This window comes from Gorilla gorilla, chromosome 18 (assembly GCF_029281585.2).
Source record: "Gorilla gorilla gorilla isolate KB3781 chromosome 18, NHGRI_mGorGor1-v2.1_pri, whole genome shotgun sequence".
In the NCBI taxonomy this organism is placed as follows: domain Eukaryota; kingdom Metazoa; phylum Chordata; class Mammalia; order Primates; family Hominidae; genus Gorilla; species Gorilla gorilla.
This window is the reverse complement of record NC_073242.2, coordinates 3,495,969-3,520,024: the sequence shown is the minus strand read 5'-3', so window position 1 is coordinate 3,520,024 and position 24,056 is coordinate 3,495,969. Positions and strand designations below refer to the sequence as shown.

General features: G+C 43.0%; 1 long non-coding RNA gene and 1 pseudogene across 1 annotated transcript in view; one reads left to right on the top strand and one right to left on the bottom strand.

The window, feature by feature from the left end:
• The window catches only part of LOC129527808 (uncharacterized), a 36,688-nt gene extending 28,838 nt beyond the window's left edge, over nucleotides 1-7,850 (bottom strand). The window contains exon 1 of the long non-coding RNA XR_008672891.1: nucleotides 7,808-7,850. This is a non-coding gene — a long non-coding RNA (uncharacterized lncRNA). The remainder of the gene's footprint in view (nucleotides 1-7,807) is intronic.
• A 3,866-nt stretch (nucleotides 7,851-11,716) lies between these two features.
• LOC129527807 (F-box only protein 25-like) overlaps nucleotides 11,717-24,056 on the top strand; it is a 76,232-nt pseudogene continuing 63,892 nt past the window's right edge.

Genomic DNA, 24,056 nt, shown 5'->3' with positions numbered 1-24,056 from the left:
GAAGAATCACTTGAGCCTGAGAGGTGAAGGCTGCAGTAAGCCGAGATTGCCCCGATCCACTCCAATGTGGGCCACGGGAGTAAAACCCTGTCTCAAAAAAAAAAAAAAAAAAAGAAAGAAAAGAAAAAGAAACAGTAAGCAAGCTTGCTTCTCTACTCCTCCTCAAGGAGAAGCAGCCATTGTCCCGTAATATTCATAAACCTGCTATTGAGGGTTCTCAGGGAGTCTTGCCTTGCACACCTGTGTATGTGCAACGGCCTCTCCTGTGCCCTGGTGACGTCTCCCTGGCATTGTTTCTGCTCCAAGTGCCAACTTGGGGATCAGGCCTCACTGTTACCAGCCTGGTGTCTGCACCACCCCTTGTGGTTTTCTTAAACCCTCCTCACAATTTTGTACACTGTCCTTTTTTATTAAACACTCCTTAAATGGTCCCAACTTGAATGTTTCTTTGTTTCTTCTCTAGTGGGACTCTGACTGACACCCCTGAGAAGGGACAGGAGGATCAACAATGTAACATAGACCTCTTTCCATCCCCTTTGGCAGATACACATGTCACGTGGTTGCTGTTCTCTGTCTTAATTTGGGTGGTGTAAGTACTTGCAGCTTCACTGATCTCTCCCTCACCTCCTCCTGGGAGAAGGCCAGAGGAATGTCGAGGCCACAGCAAACCACAATGAGGACCCAAGCGTCTGCAGGACCACAGGGAATTCTGGGCACAGCTCTGCCAAGAATCCCTCCTACCCCCTATTTTCTCAACCAAAATGCTGTCTAATATATTTTTATCACTTCCCTGTACCCACTATGAAAAGTGCTCTTGGAAACTGACATTGGGTCAAGCATACAGAAATAGTTAATATTTAGTTTTACCTCAGAAATTGTGGTCGTTCTGTTATTTATAGCTTCTGTGGGAAATGCTTATTTGCTCTTGGAATCCAACATTCTTAATAGGACATCAAGCAATGTTTTCCAGGCACGCAGGGTTTATATGGTAGAGCCAGGAGTGTTTCATTTGTCCTTCTTACCGGCACCCACCTGGGTCACACAGTACCTGGCCATTCAGCACAGGAGGAGCAAAGGGTGAATTGAATATTGGCATCCAGCTGGGCCACGCCTGGAGGTTGGCAGACATCCGAGTGTGTCACACTTTCCTCCTCCTGTGCTGTATTCGTTCCACAAATGTTTATGGCATATTGACCACACCCAGACCCTCTGTTACGTCCCCTGTGGGAGGTCAAATACGTGAAAATGACTTGGTGCTGTCTTCAGAGGCTGCAGTTCAGCCCAGCCACGTGACGCCACCATCAAGACCGCCTTTCACCCAGAGCCCCTCAGGACTAGTGTGGAGATTTGGGGAGCCTGAGTCTGCCCAGATTCTCTGATTTGGATAGAGCAATAACACTTTATTTGCTTTACATGTTAACTGAAAGCCCAGTCAGTCACTGGAACAAAGAGTTTGAGCGTTTCAAAGTCAGGTAGGAATGCACTGATCTGTAGCAGGGTTCCAAGCCTGTCTACCCAGGATCAGCTGGAAAGATGTTTGATAATGGAGGGCACAGGTTTTACCACCATTAAAATGAACGACTCCTGGTGGAGGTACATTCCAGAGCTTTAGCAAGCTCTGCAGGTGAGCCTGGGTGCACAGCCTGGCAGACTTGGGAGCTGTGTGTCTAGACCCAGGGTGAAGGCGGTGCTGTGCATTAGGGCAACAAGCTGCTTGTTTATGCCCAGACCCCACCCCAGAAAATCTGTGTAGGCACGACGGGGCTTGAGCATCCATATTTGACATAAATAGTACAATACTGCAGGTGAGTCTAGTGCAAGCGGCTGGGGACCACAGGTGGAGAAGCATGGTGCAGAGGACCCTGAAATACAGGAACACAGCGCCAGCACATCTGCCGTGCTGGAGTTCTGCAAATGATGGCTTCAGCTCCACAGATGGTGGTTTCCCTTATAACAATTTGAGGCTTAAAAATAGGGCTTCACTTAAAAAGAACAGTGGATATTTCTGAGTGGTGGAATGATGAGTGGTTTCTAAATGTGTCTTCCTTATGTTTGTCTGAACTTTCTGGGTTTTTTTCTATCTTTATCCATTTATTGATGCAATAAATCTTAAGCATATAGTATATGCCACCTACTATATTGTTTCAGCAAAATGATAGTAATTAATAATGTAATAATATACTAATTAATATAGGAGTGCAACTAAGAAATCTGTCTGCTTTCTAAGCAATAATTTTAGAGAGGCATTTTTATCCTCCATAGTTTGGTTCTTGGCCTCCTCATTCATAGAAATCACATTATATACACTTCCCAGGGGCTTGCCAAAGCCTATTTAATCAATAGCAAGCTGACATATTTTATTTGCTCCCTTCGAGTTGACCCATCTATTTTATAAATGTGCAGGGTGAGGCTTCCTCTTCTTCAGGTTCCTTTCCCATATCTTTTCATTTTCTGCAACCTCTTATATTGTTCATAACCACATTTCTCTTATGAGTCATCTTCCCTGCTTTGAATCTCTAGTTAATATAGGAAAAGCTTCATACAAAGTACTGACAATGGTAGCAAATCAGTATCTTAATGTTCTACAGCTGTATTAAACAAGCAAGGAGACTGCCAAACTTTAGTAAGTAAAACAGCAACAGAATCTGCACATCTCCATTTACCAACCTTCTTCGTGCGTTCTTTCAGTTACACCGTGTAATGAATAGACTCTTCTGGCCTAGAACAATAACATCCACAGATAAGACTGCCTATATGAGAAATGTGTTCTGTAATTTGTCCATTCATTCATTTATTCACCAAGTATTTGTTTAGTGTCTGCTATGTGCCTGGACCTTGGACGCAGCAGTGACAAAAGAGACAAAAATTTCTGCCCTGGTGAAGCTTATGTCCTGCGGGTAGAGACAGAGAGAATAAATAGGTAGAAGACACAGTATGTTAAAAGGTGGAGAAATAAGCCCATGTGAGGGGTCCCTGAGTGTGCGGAGTGGCAGCTCTAACTGAAATAGTAAGGGTAGAGCTAATAAGAAGTGGCTTTTGAGCAAAGCCTTGACAAGGTGAGGAACCACTCACACTGTAAAAGACACCTGCAGGTCAAGGTGTCCTCAGGTTGAGAAGTGCCTCATCTCATGCCAACTTTTCAACTTAAAAGATACAGTTTTTGTATGATACTGCACAGATACTGTCTTACTGGGCAATTTTCCTTCCATCTCAGGATAATAAAAGGTAAAACCAGAGGGCACTTCACACATCATAGCCAGAATCACAGTAAATCTGTGTTTCCTTCTTATAAGTGCTCTTTTAAAGTTTGATAGCTCAACAAGTATTATAGACTGTATAGTTGTCCTTCAGTGGAAGGAGAAACATCTACACAAAGTATGTCATTTATTTTCTTCGCAGGCTCTTTCTTTAAAATACCTGCCATTTATCATGGACCTCTAAGGCTGTCTGGCTCATAATGTTAGCAGAATCTTTTCTATTAGTGTAATTTGCTCCCAGTAGGGCAAAAAAAATCTCAAAATAATAATATTCTTACGTTTCTTTCCTCTACTTCCTTCTGCATGACTTTGCACTCACTAGTTGATTACAGCATCCACATTGCCTTGAAAAGAAGTAGGATTTTTTTTTTAGCTGAAATGAAAAGTGGAAGAAAGAGTAAATTTTCCTTTTTTTTCTTCCCAAACAGGAACAGTACAACATGAGGAAGGAGAATCAATGCACAGAAATTAAGCTAATGTCTTCAGTCTTTGCAACACCACTTGAGCAGCTTGACCAAGTCACTCATGCCTAGTGGCCCCGTTAGTTGCTCTTCTCCCATCAGTGAGCTCTGGAATTTTCATCAGTAGCTGCCTATGCATTACTCATGGATCAGAGAGCAGAAAGACACCAGACCTTGCCAAGTCCCACCTAGGTAGCTACACAGGGAGCCCTCTATTGACCATGGCCCAGAACATGTGCAAGTGCCTTCCCATATGAGAGGGAGGGGCATTGGATTAAGAACCTGGTGACTCAGAAGGAAATATCCCCACCAGTGCTTTGGTGGGACTAGAAAATGGAGCCCACTCCTGACACCAGGAAGTGCTCATCTGGAGTTTAATTGAAGACAAAAACCCCAATGTTGGTGCCCAAATGTCCCTGCCTTTTGAAACTGTTGTGTAAATTCACTGATAATTCTCTTAGATTCATGTGGAGACATTAGTATTTTAACTGTTATTCATCCCTTTAAGGTCATCTTCAGAAGACCCGACATTGTGTTCTAATTGCTCAGCAGGGCTCCCTCCTAGAAGTTTAGACAAAAACTTATGCACATGTGGACTGCACCATCAGTGCCCTGGTTATGTTGGAGTAAAAGTATAGAGAATTTTTAGGAAAACAGGCAGAAGTGTGGGTATTTTTGCTATTCTTTGCTTCACCTATCCACGGAGGTGGATAAAGACATCTGGGAAGGGGAAAATGTGGGCTAGCAAATAGAGAAGAGGCTGCTACTAGGCTGGGAAGTGCCTCCCTCATTTACTACTAGCCAGAGACACTGAACTTGGCTGTCCAGGCAAGCTTGGGTCCTGGGATATACCGAAATAAACCTTGGCCTTTATACAGACTTATTCCTCAAGCCAAGTTGTTTCACCAACTTGGTTCTGAAGATCCAGACCCCAGTTGGCATGAATCCATCCCCCTTTCCATCTTGCCATCTTCAGCCCTCCCGGTGGAGCGGAGGTTCTCACCTAAATAGAGAAGCTAAATTTCTACCTTCTGATTTTACCTTTTCCATGTGTGCATCAGGCACTTTCTCCAAAAGATAAGAATCATTTGTGTTGACCTCTTCACTTATTCAATCCCACTTTCTCTTCTAACTTAGTAAGGATTTCTGCTAGTTAAATTGGCTTTAATTTCTTTTGCTCCCAGAAGTTATTGGAAGAATGCCCATTAACCATTTCATCATATTATTTCTATAACCCAAATTAATTTTCCAGAACATGCAGCATATCACCGTAAAGATTTACTATGACCAGTTGCATTAGAAAATATTGCCTTTCTATTTTTTCTGTATTTTTAAATTCAATCAAAAAGGAATAAACTTCTGCTGACAAAACTGCTTGGAAAAACCCATGCTGTTTAACATGCACTTTTTCTATCTTCAGTTTACTAGCTTTGCTGAAACCCTGGTGACGAACCATCTGTGGCAAGTTGTCATCATTTGTACAACCAGTGGCCCTAACTGGAAACTTGGAAAATTCCCACTCCTGGACAATCTGGCACATAGAAACATTCTTCTCAAGATGTGCTAGAATTAAGACTCATTAATGAACAGAAAACACCAACAGCTCTCATAGTTTACAATATGCATAGGCCCAGTGGGGTGCTGGAGGTGGCTGGAATCGGCTTGGGGGAGTGGACCAAGTGCACCCCTTCCTGGCTCCTCATTCAGTGTTGTCTCATGGGCAGTGTGAAATTAGCCATGGTTGGAGTCTATACATAACAGAAATTAGCAAATGCTACAAGTAAGGGCTTGCTCACACTCCTGCCCCTCTTCGGAAGAGCTGGGTTTTCAGCTCACCCCGGACATAATGCACTTGGCTACCTGGGCCATGGCCAGGGTATGAATGTTTGGTTCCCCCACAAGATTCCTGTGCTGAAATCCTAATCCCCGTGTGACGGTGTTAGGAGGCAGGGTCTTTGGGAGGTGATGAGGTCACGGAGGGGAGCTCTTGTAAATAGGATTAGTGCCCTCAGAAGGAGACCCCAGAGAGCTGCCTCTCCCCTCCAGTCACGGTGGACAGGAGATCAGGGTGAGTGAAGTCAGAGGCTGTCTGAGGGCCAACCCTGCCAGTGCTAAGAGGTCCTGCTGCCTGGACACCCAGCCACTAGTGGCCTCATATTTGGTGGACATAGGGAGAAGGCTGTAGGAATTCCAGGCTCAAATGACAACAGAGACAGACACCACCTGTTGTATGAACAAATTGCAGCCAGGAGTTTGGTCCGGGTCTGAGTTCTGCCATCCCTGCTTGGGCTGTGTGCGTCTCATTGCTTGGATCTCATGTAAGGCAACAGAGAAACAAAAAAGCCATGTCACCATGGAAATAATCATTAACACAATGGGCAAACACTGATACCACATCTGACTGACTTTGCGGCCTTGGCCCACTCCCGGGGTTTCAGCAAAAGTCGTGCCCTTTGGATTGCACATTTCCAGCTAGATGTACAGCCCGTGTGTTGCACCTCTCTTTCCATTCTTTCTCCACAGTTAGAGGTAGACACTCAAGGCTCCAAAAAGTATAAGACTTTCATCTCAGCCTTCAGAGGGCTTTCAGTCTCCATGGGGAACTGAGTTTTTTTTTTTTTTTTGTTTGTTTCATTTTGTTTTGTTTTAAGTAGAGAGCAGGGCTGGGCTAAGATTTAAATAACTGAAACAAGTCATAAGGTGCTGATTTCCTGGAAGACAACCTAGGCAATACCATCCTGGACACTGGAAAGGGCAAATATTTCATGACGAACACACCAAAAGCAATAGCAACAAAAGCAAAAATTGACATACGGGATCCGATTAAAGTTAAGAGCTTCTGCACAGCAAAAGAAACTATCATCAGAGAAAACAGATCATCTATGGAATGGGAGAAAATATTTGCAAACTATGTATCTGACAAAGGTCTAATATCCAGCATCCATAGGGAACTAAATTTACAAGAAAAAAAACAAACAACCCCATTAAAAAGTGAGCAAAGGACACGAACATACGCTTTTCAAAAGAAGACATACGTGTGGCTAACAAGCACATTTTAAAAAGTTCAATATCACTGATCATTAGAGAAATGCAAATTGAAACCATCATGAGATACCATCTCACACCAGTCGGAATAGCTATTACTAAAAAGTCAAATAATAACAGATGCTGGCAACGTTGCAGAGAAAAGGGAACACTTACACGCTGATGATAGGAGCGTAAATTAGTTCAACCATTGTGGAAAGCAGTATCGTGATTCCTCAAAGAGCTAAAAGAATTACCATTCCACTCAGCAATCCCATTACTGGGTACATACACAGAGGAATAGAAATTGTTCTACAGTAAAGATGCATGCACGTGTTTTTTCATTGCAATTGGCAGCTCACTTCACCCTCCACCTCATGGGCTCAAGCAACCCTCCCACCTCAGCCTCCTGAGTAGCTGGGACTATAAGCCCACACTACTCTGTTCATAATAGCAAAGGCAAGGAATCAATCTATTGCCCAAAAATGATAGACTGGATAAAAAAAAAAATAAGTGGTACGTATACACCATGGAATACTATGCAGCCATAAAAATTAATGAGATCCTGTTTTCTGCAGGAACATAGATGGGACTGGAGGCCATTATCCTCATATCCTAAATTATGAGAACACATGGACACACAGAGGGGAACAACACATACTGGGGCCTACTTGAGGCTGGAGGGTGGGAGGAGGTAGAGGATCAGAAAGAATATCTATTGGGTACTAGGCTAATACCTGGGTGATGAAATAATCTGTACAACAAACCCCCAAGACATGAGTTTACCTATATAGCAAACCTGTACATGTAGCCCTGAGCTTAAAATAATAGATTTTTTTAAAAAGATACTGGGTTTATGAAGTCCCCAGGAGGTCAGGAGGGAGAGAGAATGCTTGAGACAAGCATGGTCAGTGAGGAGCTTGCAGGGATGGCAGAGGGGCAGGGAGCAGCAGAGTTTGAGTAGAGGAACCAGAACCCCAGCCCTGGACCCATCTCTGCCTTCCTGTGTGTGCGCCTAACTCAGCTTTCAGGTGAGAGCTGGGGCTCAGGAGGTTATGTACTCACTTGAAGTTGCACGTCTAGGAATCCAGATGATGGTCCCATGTCTGCTGTGCCCCCACCCTACTCTATTGCTAGGACAGCCAACCTCTACTCAGGGGCTGCAGCCGGTCAGCTGGCATCTACCAGGCTCAGCTGAGAGGGGTTCAGAGCCTAGAGGAGCTGTGGCATGCCAGGTCTAGGCTGCCTGTTGGCTGCTGTCAGGATGAATGCTGTTGTAGATAGATTCTTTATGGCAACCAGAGACTTTCAGACGTCAATGGCCATGCAGTCTCCATGTTGCCCTTCCCATCCTGACACCACACACTCCTTATGCTGCAGCCACCATGGATGCCTGAGTGAACAGCCCTCAAATTCTATTCTAACTCCTTATTTAAAAGATAAGGAGACCCAAGGCTGAGGAATTTGACATAAATAAGCAAACCGGCTTGCCTGAGCTGAGTACTGCCTTTGGCCTCACGATAGCTGCCTGCTGGCGTCTGATTTTCACAGCTAGTACAACCTTCCAGCACCTTCCAGGATTGGTTTCTGAAAGAGGGGATTGTTTTTGCTCCCCGTCCCCCTAAACATTCTGTAGGTAATGACAGCACTCATGGCCCCATTTTCTCACTGTGTATTTGCCACCTTGGGTCTGTTCAGATGGCAGTCTCCCGAAAACCAGGCACCTCCTCCTTGTACCCATGGCACCGTCGTGGTGCTTGGCTGCTGTCAGCACAGAGCATTAGCTCTGAGACACCTCCTCCTTGTACCCATGACACCGTCGTGGTGCCTGGCTGCTGCATTAGCTCTGAGACACTGCTGTGTTTCCCTCCCAGTTCCACATCAGGTGGTACTGTTTTGTTTTGGTGGCTTGGTTCATTTTTTCTTATTGCAGTATTATCACTGCATAGAAAGCAGAAGTGGTCTTCCCATATTGTGTAAAGACCCCATTAAACATACGCCACATGCTTCAGAGCGGCAGGAACAGGAAGAAGGAAGGGATTCCCTGTGCCCAAAGGTAACCAAGTCTACATTGTCCTGAGAGTTAGGGACTACATACACCTGCCTGTGCAGCATTTGGGAAGGTCAGAGGAGACGACTGTGTGGTGTGCACTGGAGAAGTGTGGGGCCCCTGTGCTCACCACCACCCTAAGCCCCTGTGAGGCAGGGGGCACCTGGTGCACTGTGACCAGCACTCTCCCAGCTTCCTGCCAGGAGGAGCTCTGACTGGACAGTGGCTGTAACAATGGGCTTAAATTTCCCCAGCTCCTTAGATACTGTAGGGTTTGACTTAAAGAAAATTTTAAAACATGATTTTTCAATAAGTTGGTTGCCAAAAAATCTCTGTGGTTAAGGAGGCACCTCCCTCCCGGTCACTACTTCCCCCTGCCGAGCCTTCTGCCCGGGCAGCTGCACCACAATCTCCAGCTGCACCATGTGTTTTGAAAAACGTTTCTCCCCGCCCCTCTGGGGTTTTTCTCCTCCTCCAGTGGCGAAATTCCAGAGGGCATTGAGTGGGTTACTCTTCACAAGCACAGAGCTAAGCCCAGTCCTGGCAGAAAGCACACACAAAGAAGACCCAAGACCATGAATATGCTGACCTAAGTTGGACAGAACTGCTTCATGGCTTCCTGCTGTTACTCCATGGGTTTCTGATCCTGTTCTGTAGGTTTCTGCTGTTACTCTGAGTTCCTGCTATTACTCTGTGGGTTCCTGCTGTTACTCTGTAGGCTCTGCTATTACACTATGGGTTCTGATGTTACTCTGTGAATTCCTGCTGTTACTCTGTGGGCTCTGATGTTACACTGTGGGTCCTGTTTTTACTCTGTGGGTTCTGATATTACTCTATGGACTCTGATGTTACTCTGTGGGTTCCTGCTATTTCTCTTGTGTGTCCTGCTGTTACTCTCTGGGCTCTTGTGTTACTCTGTGGGTTCTGACATTACTCTGTGGGCTCTGCTGTTACTCTGTGGGTTCTGATGTTACTTTGTGGGCTCTGCTGTTACTCTGTGGGCTCTGATGTTACACTGTGGGTTCTGCTGTTACTCTGTGAATTCCTGCTGTTACTCTGTGAATTCCTGCTGTTACTCTGTGGATCTCTCTGTGGTTACTCTCTGAATTCCTGCTCTTATTCTGTGGACTTCTTTTGTTGCTTTGTGAGTTTCTGCAGTTAGTTTACCTCTTTACCATCCAGCCAGGAATTCTTTCACTAGGAATTGTGTGGATGCTGGCCAACTGGGCTAAATTTAATATTACTATGTCCCCTATTGTGGTGGTGGGGTCTTGGCTTGGCAATTTCTACTAGTATTCCATATGCAGTTAATCTTGACACATCAGTGAAAGAAAAATAAAATCTCAGGCCTCCAAACTTACTATGCCAAAGGGAAAAGTTAATATTGGCAACACACACACACACACACACACACACACACACACACACAGCCTTCTTTTTGTTCCCAAAAGCTTACTTTATCTTATGTGAAATGTAGATCTACTGAGTATGAGACAGATGTATAACCCTCCCCCATACCTTTCTTTTCACATGTGAAATGTAGATTTGCTGTACTCTAATCAGAGCCTCACAAAAGTGTGACTACTTGCCTCATAGCCTACTCTCCCCTCTTTCCCCTCCTACCGGCGCTTTTCCCTTAAATATTTGGAAAAAAGTACAGGCCAAAAATCCTACTGTAACCTGTGTTTCTTTTTCCCCAGGCAAATCCACAATTTTGGCAAAATAAACCTCTATATCAGTTGTGATCTGCCTCAGACACTTTTTGGTTTACACAACAATCCAATCATAGCGATTTATTTGGAAATATACCTTCACAAGTTAAATCAAACCACAGCGCTACTGGGCATTATTTATAATGGCAAACTATTGCAAACAATCTAAAGCCCATCATAGACATCATAGAAACTATTCTAATAAATTGATACATTTATATAATGGAATAATCCGCAACCTTGAAGGGAATGAAGGAAGGAATAAAGAGAGAGTGAAAGGAAGAAAAGAAAGGAGAGAGGGAAGGAGGGACAGACAGGTGTTTAAATTGGGGATGTGTAAGCAATATTGCCTACTTCATTGCCTTCACATTATCTAAAAGCATGTGGTCAAGAAACACTATTACAATAAGCACATCAGAAATAACTTCTAAAATTACTTTTCCAAAATATGAATCCATACTATACACTTCCTGTAATGTGCACCAAATGTAGATGCACACATTTTAACAAGGAAAAGACTAATACTCATATTTGCTTGCTACACACCAGACACTGTTTTAAATGTTTTGCACACGTTAACTCATTTGTTCTTACAGAAATCCTGTAGCGTGCACCGCCACCTCCATGTTTCTAGGAGGAAACTGAGGCACGGGGGCTGCGGCTCCTGGACGCACCTGGCCTTCTCGGCCTGCCTCTCTCCCTCCAGCCGCCCCACATTCTTTTTTCCTAATTGGAAAAAACTATTCACGCTGCTCTTCCAGAGCATTTCAACCTTCTAGAAAGATCCGACAAGATTCGAAACTGTTTATAAAGAGAACGTGCTTGTGCCTGAATGCTGAGTGTGAGCGCGCAGTGATGCCCTAGAGTGCAGTCATCCCGGGCTTGGCGCCCAGCGGGTGGAAATACGGCCGCAGGGTGGAAATGCGGCGGCGGCGGGGCTGCCCAGCCTCCTGTGGGACCCGCGCGGCGCGGGCACGCACATTCTCGGGGACGCGCGTCATCAGGCCACAAGAACGCCTGAAGGCCCCGGCCAGTGTCCTCCCGTGAAGACCCGGACCGGCGTCGTCACCCGCCGCGCAGGCCTAAATCTCAGGTCTTCACCGTCATCTCCCAGCGATCGCAGGGATCTCGGGCACTGACCGCGCCCGTCCCTATACACCCGAGCCCCACCCCGCGCCCCCACGCCCCCACGCCCCCACGCCCCCACGCCTGCACGCCCGGCAGTCCGGGCGCGCGCGGACGGCGGGGCAGTGCCTACTACGCAGGCGCACGCTGCGGGCGTCAGGACCCAGCAGCAACACTGCCACGCGAATTCGCGCCGGCCAATCAGCATGGCCAGGGGCGGGGCTTCCCTGAGGCGCGCCGAGAGGCGGTGGCCCACTTCCGGCAATAATCGCCTGGTCGCCGTCAGGTGCCGGCCCAGGTGGCAGGTGCGCCCGTTGGGCACTGGGGAACGCGGGCGCGTCAGGTGAAGACTGGGGGCTGCAGGCGCGCTAGGTAGGTACGGGGTGCCGCGGGCGCCTTAGGTGAAGATTGGGGATCGCGGGCTCGTCAGGTGGGGACGATGGGCCACGGGCGAGTCAGGTGAAGACCGGGGGCGGCGGGCGCGTCAGGGGAAGACATGGGGTCGCGGGCGCGTCAGGTGGGGACGGGGCCTGTGGGAGGGTCAGGTGGGAACCGGGGGTCTCGGGCGCGTCAGGTGGGGACGGGGTTGTCGCGGGCGCGTCAGATGGGGACGGGATTGCCGCGTGCGCGTCTGCTGAGGTCTGGGTCCGCGGGCGCGTCAGGTAGGGACGATGGGCCGCGGGCGCGTCAGGTGGGGTCTGGGGGCGGCCGGCGAGTGTGGAGGGTTCATTCAGGGAGCTGCGGGCGAGTCAGGTGGGAACGGGGGCCGCCCACAGGTGCATCGCGTGTCCTCAGCCGCTTCCCCTGCCCACCTTCTGCGACCCCTTCCCGCCCCCACCCTCCTGGGCCGTCTTGCAGGCCCGAGCTTGTGTCCGCCTCTCTGGGCAAGGTGTTTCGGGGACGACTTCTGCCGGCGTTTGCCCTCCGGGCTCGGCCCTTGCCTCTTCGCCGGTGGACAACTGCTAGGTGTGATCCCTCATTCCTCCAGGCCACTCTGCCCCGTCTGCTGCTTACCTTTTTTTCCCTACTGCTGGTCTGTGGCTCTGGCTCTGGCTCTGTCTCCTCCCTTAATTTCTTTCCATGCTTATTTTTCTTGCAGCAGACACTAATTTTGCATCCTTCCCCTCACAGTAAGCTCAATTTGACCTTTTTCTCAATTAGATTCCACCTCTGTCCTTGGGTCTATTCAGACTCATTTTGAAGAGTAAAGAATCTAGAGAACCATTTCTTCCCTTATGAAGCTGTCCCTTCCTGCCTCCAAATCCTTACCATCCGGCCCTAATCAAAAAAGACGTTTACTCTTTCATATTCTGTTTTCTCCTCGTCTTTACATGTTTACCTTTCCCATGAGGAATCTGTGATTATCTGTAAGTCCTTACAGTAAATCTTATTTCTGACTCTCAGCCCTCAGTGTGCCATTTTTTTAAATGTCCTTTCTGGATCAAATTTGTCCACACTTTTAAGCAAAACAAATAGGGAAACACATGTGGTCTTTTAAAATGGATTAGAGTTTTCTTTCCTGTCTTGTTTTCCTTGTTTTAGTGCCTTTATATTTAGATTCATCATTACTTGAAATCATATTAGTGATCTGTAATAGACGGTAAAAAAAAAAGTTAAAAGGCTTATAATTTAATGGCATCTGTTTTAATAGGGTTTTCAGGAACTGCTATTATAAACATAGTGGTTAGGAGCATGGATCCCAGAGTGAGACTCCATCATTTTGAATCCCAGCTCCACTGAACTCTTTGCCTCAGTGTCTTCATCTATAAAATAGATAATGAAACTTGTAAAACAAGAATAATGTTTTCTATCTTGGAGGACAGCATGAGGATTAAATGAGACAACATATGTAGATTGTTTAGAGTAATGCGTAGCCTATAGTAAGCTCTAATAAATGTTTGCCATTATTATTGTAAAGAAAAAATATGCTTGTTGAAGGAAAGACTTTTTTTTTGTTCTGAGTCTCTCATGCCAAGAGTTTCCACCAGCAAATGAACTTCATGAAGTCCTTTTCTACTGAAGTACCCCACCCACATGTCCTACCACATGAAATAGGAATTAAGGGAAGATTTAAAATAGTTAATCATTGTAGGCTGTCTGAAATAAGTTGGCATAAAATGTGCTTAAAATTTGCAAATTATACAAGCTACACCCTTTGAGTGCTTGCTCTTAAAAGTTTAATAATTTTCAGGAGTAATTTCTAGGTTTTTTTGTATTTGCAAATCCCAAAATAAAGGTAATTTTAATTAAAATAAGCGTACAAAGCTCTAGCAATTCACATTTTTTTAGCTGAAAAAATACATTCCCATTAAAAGCCGTGGGTTGTCATCATTCTATAAAACTTTAGTAGCATTGTTTTATGATTTACAAACTCAGAAGCCTCAGTTTGGGAGTATTTTTGAAAACTTGAGATCCAGACCCCAGACCTTTTAAATTGCAACTTGTCTTTTTTTGTTGTTGTTGTTTTTAATCTGCATCCAGAGTTTGTGCTTTAGTTCATGAGCTGTATAGATTATGCTTTAAGAAAAACTTCATTGTGATCCAAAGAGCATACCATAACAAATCTGTGAAGCACACACATCTTCAGAGAAACAAATCTTTTCCTCTGTGTTGAAAATAAGCCTTTGGGCATGGACTATTTTTTTATTTCCATGGCTGCATTTCACTCCTTTCAACCCTTAAAAAAATCAAACTTAGCAGCTGAGAAATTCAGACCAAACTATTCATTTCTCACTGAGTTGCCAAAATGAATTAACTGTAGAGTTTAGGTAGTTGTAAAAGAATTGGTTATATTAATGGAAACAGTAGGCAGGCTCTTGATGTAAATGTTATAAAGATTGTTTGTGAAACTAGAAGATAAGTGTATTAAATGATGAGTGGGCATAGTGTCTAAATAGGTAAGTACAATATTTGTGTGTCATCACGTTTTAAAATATTTTGTCAGCTGAGGATACCGGGATGTACACAGGACAGTCATCCAGATAAGGTTCTGTTGGCAAGATATTTGTTGCCTAGCTGTTTTTTTCTGTCTCCATGTTTTTCATTTGATCTATCCTACAAGCCCTAGAAAATTATTATTCTCAAAACAACACTGCTCACACTGATCTGTTGCTGAAAAACTTTAATTACTGACAGAATAAAGTCTAAACACCTTTGATATTCTTTGATATTCTTCTATGACCTGGCTTCTAGTCACTTTTCCAGCTTATGTTCGAGTCCTCTGATAAACTTTCTCCATTTTATCCAATCTTTTCTGCTTATTTTTCTCAAACTGTGGCACACATTTTGACCTTTATACTTATGCACCCACCATTCCCATGATTGATAGTTTTTGCCTTGCCTCTCCATTCATTTAAGATCTAACCATGCTTTAGGGCCAAGATCAAGTCCTAGTTTCTCGTCAGAGCTTTCCCAGCTGATTTGCTTTCTGCTCAAATTAACTTTATTCTCTCTTTACCACAAGTTACAAGATTGTGGACATATGTGTATGTATGTATACATGCACACTCACATATCTACATGTAAACACACTTTATTATAGTACACTTGTATGGAATTTGTGTGTGTTTTGCTATTGTTCTTTTTTAGTTCCTTAGCTAAATTGCACACTTTTGAGGGCAGGAACACCTAGCATAATAACATGTAGTTGGTGCTCAAATGTTTGTCGTTGAAGTAATCCTGTATTTGTTAGCAGTAACAAATACAAATCCTGTATTTGTTAGCAGTAACAAAATCTGTTAGCAGTATTTTTCAGGATTATCCACTTGATTTTTTTTTTTAAATATATATTTCTGAATCCACAGTTCCACGTTGATATTGAGAGATAATTTGATAATTATCAGAGATGTTCCTAGCAGCCATTTTCTGTTGAATGTGTTTTATGAGACTCAAGGTACCACTTAAACAGTCATCTGCTACTTCATGGTCTTTGCTGCCTTTGGTGGGAATGTTCTTGAAAATCATAAAATCAGCTGTATGCTATTAGAGACAGTTTTAGGTAACTCTAGATCGACTGAACATGGGCATTGAGTTTTGCATTTTAAGATGTTCAGTAGTTGTGAAGCAGTTCTGTGAGACAAAGTTTATCAAAATTGGGCTGAAATTTAAGGAATAAAGTATTTTCTAAAGCAAGAATTTAAATTAATCATTATGTGACTGAAAAAGACATGTTCTGACTATAAGTCAGTTTAGCAAGGTTTGAGATTTTCTTCGTGTAAAGAATAATTACTTCATCATACATTTCCTACACCAGTCAAGAGTTAAGCATTTGTGGTTGATCCAGGAATATTGTTGAAGTCTATGTAATTTCCTTCCTTTTTTTTTCCTGTATCTTCTAGGATTGTATAAGTGCCCATTTAATAACTTGTTTTTTGTTAATTATACTAAATATAGTTGGGAGGTGGTGTTTGGAGATGTTCATCTCTCATTTATTCTCCATGATGTAAATATTCTACATTATTCTCTACGATATAAATATTCTACATTATGAAATACTCAAGTCTGTTCGGGACGTGAAATTAAAGTAACACAGAAACCACTTTTGCTTGAGTAATTCAGCTACCTTTCTGTAGCTAAATTCAACGTATATTTTCAACTCTTGCCATGCTTGGCGTTTTTATAACATTTTCGTCTCTGTCGATCATTTCTTTCTTGAAATACATTTTTCTCCTGACTTCCTACTTCTCCCTCTACCTTTTTGGCTCTTCCTTTTCAGTTTTTCTTCTTGGCTTATATCTGCTGGTCCCTTAAATGGTGATGTTTCTTAGGGTTTTTTTCTTGGCTCTCTTGATTTCCCTGTCTACATATTCTGTGATATTATTTGTGTGGTTTTGATTAGTGTCTAAATGCTCATGATTTTCCTCTTTCTCTCTAGTCTAACTCTCTTCTGAACCATGGATCTATATATTTATTCATTCAGTAAATAAATACTTATAGAGCTCCTGTTGTTTTCCTGGCATTGTTCAAGATAATGGAATACGGACCTGAACAAGACATTGCATTTTCTTGGAGGAAAACAGATGATAAACACGCTAATCATTTCAGACAGCCCTTACAACTATGAAGGCACTAGATAATGGCTTAGACTGGTAGGGATGGGGTTGAGGCAGCAGACGGCACTGTTTGGACAGGGAGTCAGGGAGCCTTTCTGGGATGTGACATTTTGAATCAGCAGTGTGAACATCTGAGGTGGTTTTTAGCCTCATGCACAGTCTCACTGTGCATGAGAATCACCTGTAGACCTTTAAAAACTATTTAAACTTAGCCTTCACCCCCAAATATTCATATTTAACTGAACTAAAATGGGACTAAGCACTTGAATGTTTAAAAACCTTCCTGTGATGTTAATGCACAGCAGTAGTTGAAAATCACTGATCAAGAGGAGCAGAAATCAAGTTAATGGGAAGAACTAGCATTTGAAGTCTCACTCTTGTCAAATTGTGAGCTTCATGAAGTTAATCACGAAGTTGCATCATTTTTTAAGTCATAATTTTTATACCTGGAGTCTAGTATTTCAAACTGAACAGGCATGTCCAAAGCTGAAATTAATATCCCTTATCTCTCCTTTCCTAATAAAACCCTGCTGTTCCTTCTGTATGTCTTATTCCAGAACCAGGGGCTACAAAACAAAATCTAGATAACTTCCTTGATTTCCTCCTCACGTTTCCAGCCAGTCTTCAAGTACTGTTTGACTCTGTTTCCTAAATGTTTCTGTAGTCTCTGCTCTTCTGTTTTTTTTGCCACTGTACACTCTCACCTTTTAAAGATCAACATTCAGAAGCCTCCAGTCCCAACTACTTTCCTCCAGGTGACCCTCACCCCATACCTTCTCCCACTGTGATACTGAGTTCTTTGTAAACCACAAATCTGATTGAATCACTTACCTGCTTACTTCCCTTTTTTGGCCCCTCATTGCCCTCAGAATAGCATCCAACTCCTCTGACATGATCCAGCCTTAAATGACTTCTCCATCCTTAATTCTGGCCCACTCCCTCTCATCTATTCTAAGCTTCAACCAAACTGAACTACTTAGAGTTGCTGAACATGAATACATTTCATTTTTGGTTGCTCCTAACTTCTGGTAAAGAGAGAATACTTGTTTGGGATAATGTTCCCTATTCCACACTCCCTGACCCCTGCTTGTTTTTCAGGTATGAGCTTGAATGTCACCTCTGGTAAACCTTTCGTGGGATATGCAGTATTAGGCCAGTAAAACCACGTTTACTTACCCCATTTGATCACTTTAGTACAATCAAAGTACTGTGTTATTGTCACTGTCACCAATGTCCAGCCAACATTTAATTAATGAGCAGACATTTAAATGTTAAGAACTTTAATCTTTAAAATTAATGAATAAATGTTCTAAGTGAAAAGAAACTTTTATGAATTATATATACTTTTTAACATAAATTAACTTTTTCATAGGAGAACTATGCCATGTTTGGGTCAGGACTGGAGATCTCCTGGATGGAGTTGGATTAAGACAGAAGATGGCTGGAAGAGATGTGAATCGTGTAGTCAGAAACTTGAAAGAGAGAATAACCATTGTAACATCAGTCACAGCATGTAAGTTACAGCTGAGCAGAACCATGCCATTTGCCAGTTTAGCATGTATGGCCTTACCTATTTTTCAAGTCCCTGCAAAGCTCCATAACTTTTGAGACTTGCTCACCCAGAAGGCTGGTGTGAAGAAACAAGTTATTTAGCTAAAAAATGAGGCTAGTAGATTGCCTAATATTCATACACAGATGCTTTTTTCTTTTTTTTTAATTTAAAACATTTAATCCTCACAATAATTGGGAGAGAGGTATTATTATTAATCCCACATTATAGCTGAGGAACCTGAGGAAATTAAAATGCACAGTTTTGGTGGCATGTATCAGAAATGTAATAATAGTGGCTTACACAAGACAAATCAGTTTTTCTCCCTTGAAAGCCTGAGTTGGCATGATGACTTTGCTCGTAACATTGTCAAGGGGCCAAGCACAGTCTGTCTTGTTGCTCTGCCATCCCGAGAGTGCAGCCTTACCTGCATGGTCCAAAACGGTGTATTACCTGCCACATTTGCACTCAGGCCGAAGGGTAGGTGGGGTTGGTGAGACACAACCTGTGTTTCAGTGGCACAGCCCAAAAGTTACATGCATCACGTTGCCCACACCTTGTTGGCTAGAGCACTAGTGCAAGGGAGGCTGGGGGTTGTGGCCCAGCCGTGTGTCCAGATAAAAACCAGAGACTGCATGAGCACAGAACCAGGGTAGGTGGCTATCGTATGATGACTACAGTGTCTACCACAGTGGTGTTTGAGAATTTGGAGGGCTAGGAAGGTCTTGAGATAGCCTCCTCTAGAATGTCATGGGTCTAGTCATTTATTGTATATTATTTTACATTTGTGTAATTATCAACTGTGTGCTTGATGGGCCATATGTTTTTCTGACAGAAGTTTAGTAACTTTAGACCAGAGACTGGTTTTTGCAGTATTTGAAGCAGAAATTAATTTTCTATTTTAGTTACAGTGAGGATAACACATAATATTTGTTAAACTTATATTGTAGCAGTTCTCTGCCACACTAAGATGTATTTAATGTTGATAGCTGTAAAACTTATTTAAAGCTTGTAATTATGCTGTTGTATTGCATAATGTTATACAGTTATGAATTCTCTAGGTCATTTTTACTATTTTTTATGGCAATTTTTTTAAAATTTAAAGTTGGTTGGCTGTATCTAGAAATGTTAGGTGTCTCACATTTACTCCCAATAGCCACTATTAAATGTGGATTTTAGGATGGGGAGATATATTACAGAATGTCAATTTAAAAAAAGCTGTAATGCTTGAAGTACAGTGTTACTGCTGCATCTGCGGTGAGGAATTTATGGGAATTTGTTTTTTTCCCTCATGTATTCTTTTTCCCATCATCTCAAACACATTTTAAATGTCTGAGAATTGGTTTTTTTTGCACTGCACACATAAAATTAGAGAATACAGTCGAGATATGTTTTCTTTGCGTAACTGGCTACCCTTCTGTCTCCCTTTCCCCTTCCCCCAAACTTACCTACAGATCCGCCCCTTTGAATCAATGGCTGCTAACACAAGCATCCCTGCACAAAAAGGTTTTATGAGTGAGCGAGAACTAGTCAGCACCACCTTTTACCCCACCTAGTTGCTTTGCAGTACTGGGACCGCCCCGGCTTCCTACTCTGCCATTTCGTTCATCTTTCGTTCATCTTCCTCAGACTTCTGTCCGTTCCTACCAAAATGCAAATCCAAACCTGTGGGTAGAGGCTGTTGGTGACCTGAAACTGCAGCAGATGTTTAATATATCCTTTCTCTGGAAGGAAAAACCACTTAACTTTGAACCTAAAATTGATTTTAAAAAGATAAGACCATATGTAATCACCATTTAAAATCACTATATAAATGACCTTCTCTTTCCCCCACATGTCTTTGAGAAACATAGTACCCCTAATTCTTTGATTTAAGGTGGGCTTTCAAAACTTAGAAAAAGAACTATAGTAAAAATAATTTAGGTAATCAAGATTCTACGTAACTTTGTTAATTTTCTTTTTTGTGAACGTGCGGGAAAATAGGCCTTTAGTATCCTTCTGCTTACTTTTCAACTCATTTTAGTATTCAAAGTTTAGAGAACATAGGGAAGAAATTAAGCAATTCAACATGGTTGATCTGGGGGAAGCCAGCCAGTTCATACTCTGAATCCTTGATTAAGCTGCTCTTTCAAGCAACATTCATGATATTACTGAGGTTTAAACATAGTTTGATGGACAGAGGATTCATCTTAACCCTGACCTCAGGAAGCCTTTTATTAGGCTGTTGATTCAGAATAGAAGGTAGATCAGCTGGGGTCCAGATTGAAGAGAGGACAGCCAGTTAAGGGTTTCAGTAGACAGGTGAGAAATGTTGCGTGCTGCCTATGGTGATGTCTGCACAGCTGGACAGAGGGTCAGGATCAGTAAAAGAGTGAGTCACAGATTGATTGGACTAGCCAAAAGGGTGGCCCTGAGAAGGACTCTGAGGGTTCAGCTGGGGAAATGGTGTAAGTAAATAATCTGGCTGGGTCTTCTCTCCAGCATAGTGTTTCTGCCACTCAGTTTTATGTTTGACAACAGAAATTGTATGATTCCTATAAAGGAAAGATATTGAAGAAGAGTGTCTAGATACTATATATCTTTTAGAATTTCTAACTTTTTCCATCAGATTTCAGTGTTATTATGGGCACTGTAATTGCCTATAGTTATTTGAGTATAACTATAGGCACTGTTGAGGATATATAAGAAGTTGTTCCTTGTCTTTTATGAAGTTGACATTTGACAAGGGAGTGTGTAGTCAAACATAACGCATTCAGCTCAGTCTTGGCAGAGATGCTTCTGGGTTCTTGCCATTGAATTTTCTAAATCTTTTTTATTGTATTATTTTTTATACCTCATAAAACATTATATTTTCTATTCAAATTTGAATGTCTTAAGACTTACTTTGGTAATTTGGTTCTCAGTGGGCTTAGCAATGGGGGCCATCGTATTTTAAGGTTCTACCAAAATTATCTTCAACTCTAGTAGTTCCCAGGATATCCCAAGATAATGGAATTCTATAAAAAGCATTTTTAAATTGTGCATCCCCCAAGGAAACAAGATAGAAGAAGCTACATTTTTGGTTCCCTTATGAGAATGTGAACATAGTCTCTGGTTACCATGAGGGATAGAGAATTCAGGGGATCCTTCTAGCCCTTGAAGTGTGTACTGGGCTCGAAAGCCACTGTACCTTGGAGAGGAGACATCCTGTATCCATTTAAGTAAATATCCTTGTTAGCACATTGGCATTTTCCTCTTAGGATCTTTAGAGTATTGTTACAGGTTTCAGCAAAAATCCAGATGGCCTTCCTGATACCCTTTCTTTAGTGACTGGAAAGAAAAAGAAAATTAATTTCAGTGTCGGACTCAGCACTGTTTCAAGCAGTATTTGTTAGTGCTTCTTAAATTAATGATTTTCTCTGGATTGTAAACTCTTTTCTCTGACTTTAATATTATCTCTTCCCCAAATTTGTGGGTTTTGTCAATTATAAAGCAACATGTGCTCTTTGTAAATGAAAAACAACAGAAAATTCATGCAGTCCTGAAGCATAGAACGTGAAGGGTGAAGTTCCCCTTTTCTAGCTCAGATCCTTTTCTGCACAGTCACCTCCTGCATAGTCATGCTCACCAGATGTCAGAGTCTGCAAAGAATCGTGGTCATTTTCTCCACCCCAGTCCCTGCTGTTGCCTGGTGGTTTCAGTGTCCACCTGTGGGACTCACAGCCTCTGGCGTTAGTACTGTCCTCTTTGTTCCTAGGATCTCCTTCTCTCCTCTCCTCTTCTCTTCTGTGTCTCAGCCACCCACTCCCATGGTCCAGACTCATGAATTCGGGCATCCCAGTCCTTAAGCATAATCTTCTCACCTTCCAGATTTCCTGACTACCACCTCAACCATTGCCTTATTTTTTCTATCCTATCAACCTTCTTTTTATCATGTCTCCTTTTGTCCAGCTTATATTCCATGATCCATTGTTTCAGTAACACTCTTGCCGTTACCCTAAACTCCATCCCAGTCTTTTTTTAAAAAACACACTCAAATGGCATATTCCCAACCCTAAATGAACCAACACGTGAGCAGCTAAGAAATATAAGAAAGAAGATTCACACCAGAGAACACAGTGGGGACATCATCAATTCACTCACTTGCTTTCTTCTGAATTTATTCTCCCATTGCTTGCTCCTCCTTGTTCACCCACTCATTTATTTGCTCTTTTCACTTGCTCACTCATTTATTCTTCCACTCATTCTGTAAACTGATGTTTCTTGGTCATCTGCTATGTGCCTGTAGGGCCCCCATGCGGCCCACAGCCCCACTGTGTTTGCTTCGTTGGCCTGCTCTACTCCTCTTTGTGTTATCAATATTTCAAACTCCTTCACTCTCCTCTGATGTTCGGCTCCCTACATACTCCTTCTCCATCTTTTCAAAACAACCGGATCTCTTGTGTCACCAGGAAATCCAGAGCCATCAGACTTTTTCTCAGAACCTTAAGTTGATTTAAAATTTTCATCTTCATTAACTTTATCCTGAATCTTTATTTTTTGTCCAGAACACCTGAGATATTCTGAACAGAGGCTTATTTTTGTTAATTATCTCACAGGGAACAGTAAGTGTGTTGCCCTTTGCCTGTTGATTACCCCCAGGGGTAGAGTCATAGGGATTTTTCCTACATAAGTGGTAGTGGCTTTTCTTTGCTCTTGATGGGAAGGACACAGCTTTCCCCACCCCTCCAGAAAGGGTTTCCTTGGAAATGGCATGGGCCGGAGTCCTACCTCTACTCCTTTGTTGGGTAGATAAAATCTACCCAGGAGCCAGACTTAGAGATGTCTCTCGTCTTATTATTACACATACTGTTACACCTGTTTAGTCCACAATATATTAAGGATTTACTATGTGCTATGGTGTCAGGATACAGCAATAAATGAAACATGAAAACCCATGTCTGATGGAGCTTGCATTCTGGTGAAACAGATAGGCAGTGGACAAGATGAGTTCCGCAGTGCAGTAATTGTGATAGTATGTGGGAGATAAGAAATGCTAAGGATGGGTGGTGTTAGAGGAAGATCTACAGAGAGTGGCCTCTAAGAAGCAATCTGTGGAAGCAAACCTTAGGCAATGAGAGCAGGATGAATGGATGTCTGAGGGCGGGGCCTCCCCGGCAGGGAAAGAAAAAGTGCAAAGACCTCAAGGCAGGAGTACATCATCTGGCATATTCAGGGACAGCAGGGTTCCAGCATGGATAAGGGGAGCCCAGAAGTGGGGCCGGTAGGAGACAAGATCCCAGCCTGACTGGGTCCCAGCTGTGAAGTACCTGTTGTCATAGTAAGGACTTGGGCTTTTCTGAGTGAAGTAGGGAGTCAGGGTTTTGAGCAGAGGAGTGATTTGTTCAGGCCTATGCTTTAACAGGATTATTCTGGCTACTGTGTTAAGAACAGACTTCCAAGAGGCAGGACAGAAGCAAGTGGACCAGTTCTTAAGAGGCTTCGGTTAACCCCCATGGGAAATGATCATGGCTTGGAGAGAAAGGAGGTGGTGGATGAGGAAGGGCTCAAATCCTGGGTGTATTCTGCAGGTGGAACTGACACATGGAATGTGTATGGTGCAGTAAGAGGGTCGAGGGGTGAGACTAAGACTTTGGCCTGAGCAGCTGAAGGTAGAGTTCCATGAACTGAAATAGCATCTAAATCCGCATTGTCTTGCACAGGGTCCTTGGGTCTGTGCCTAGGAACAAAACCACAGTGTCACAGGTCATGCACCTCTTTCCCTTTCCAGTGAGGTGGTGTCAGCATGTTCTCCTAATGCATTGCATGTTCATCCTTTTCCTCCACTTGTATTTCCTGGAAGTTGTTC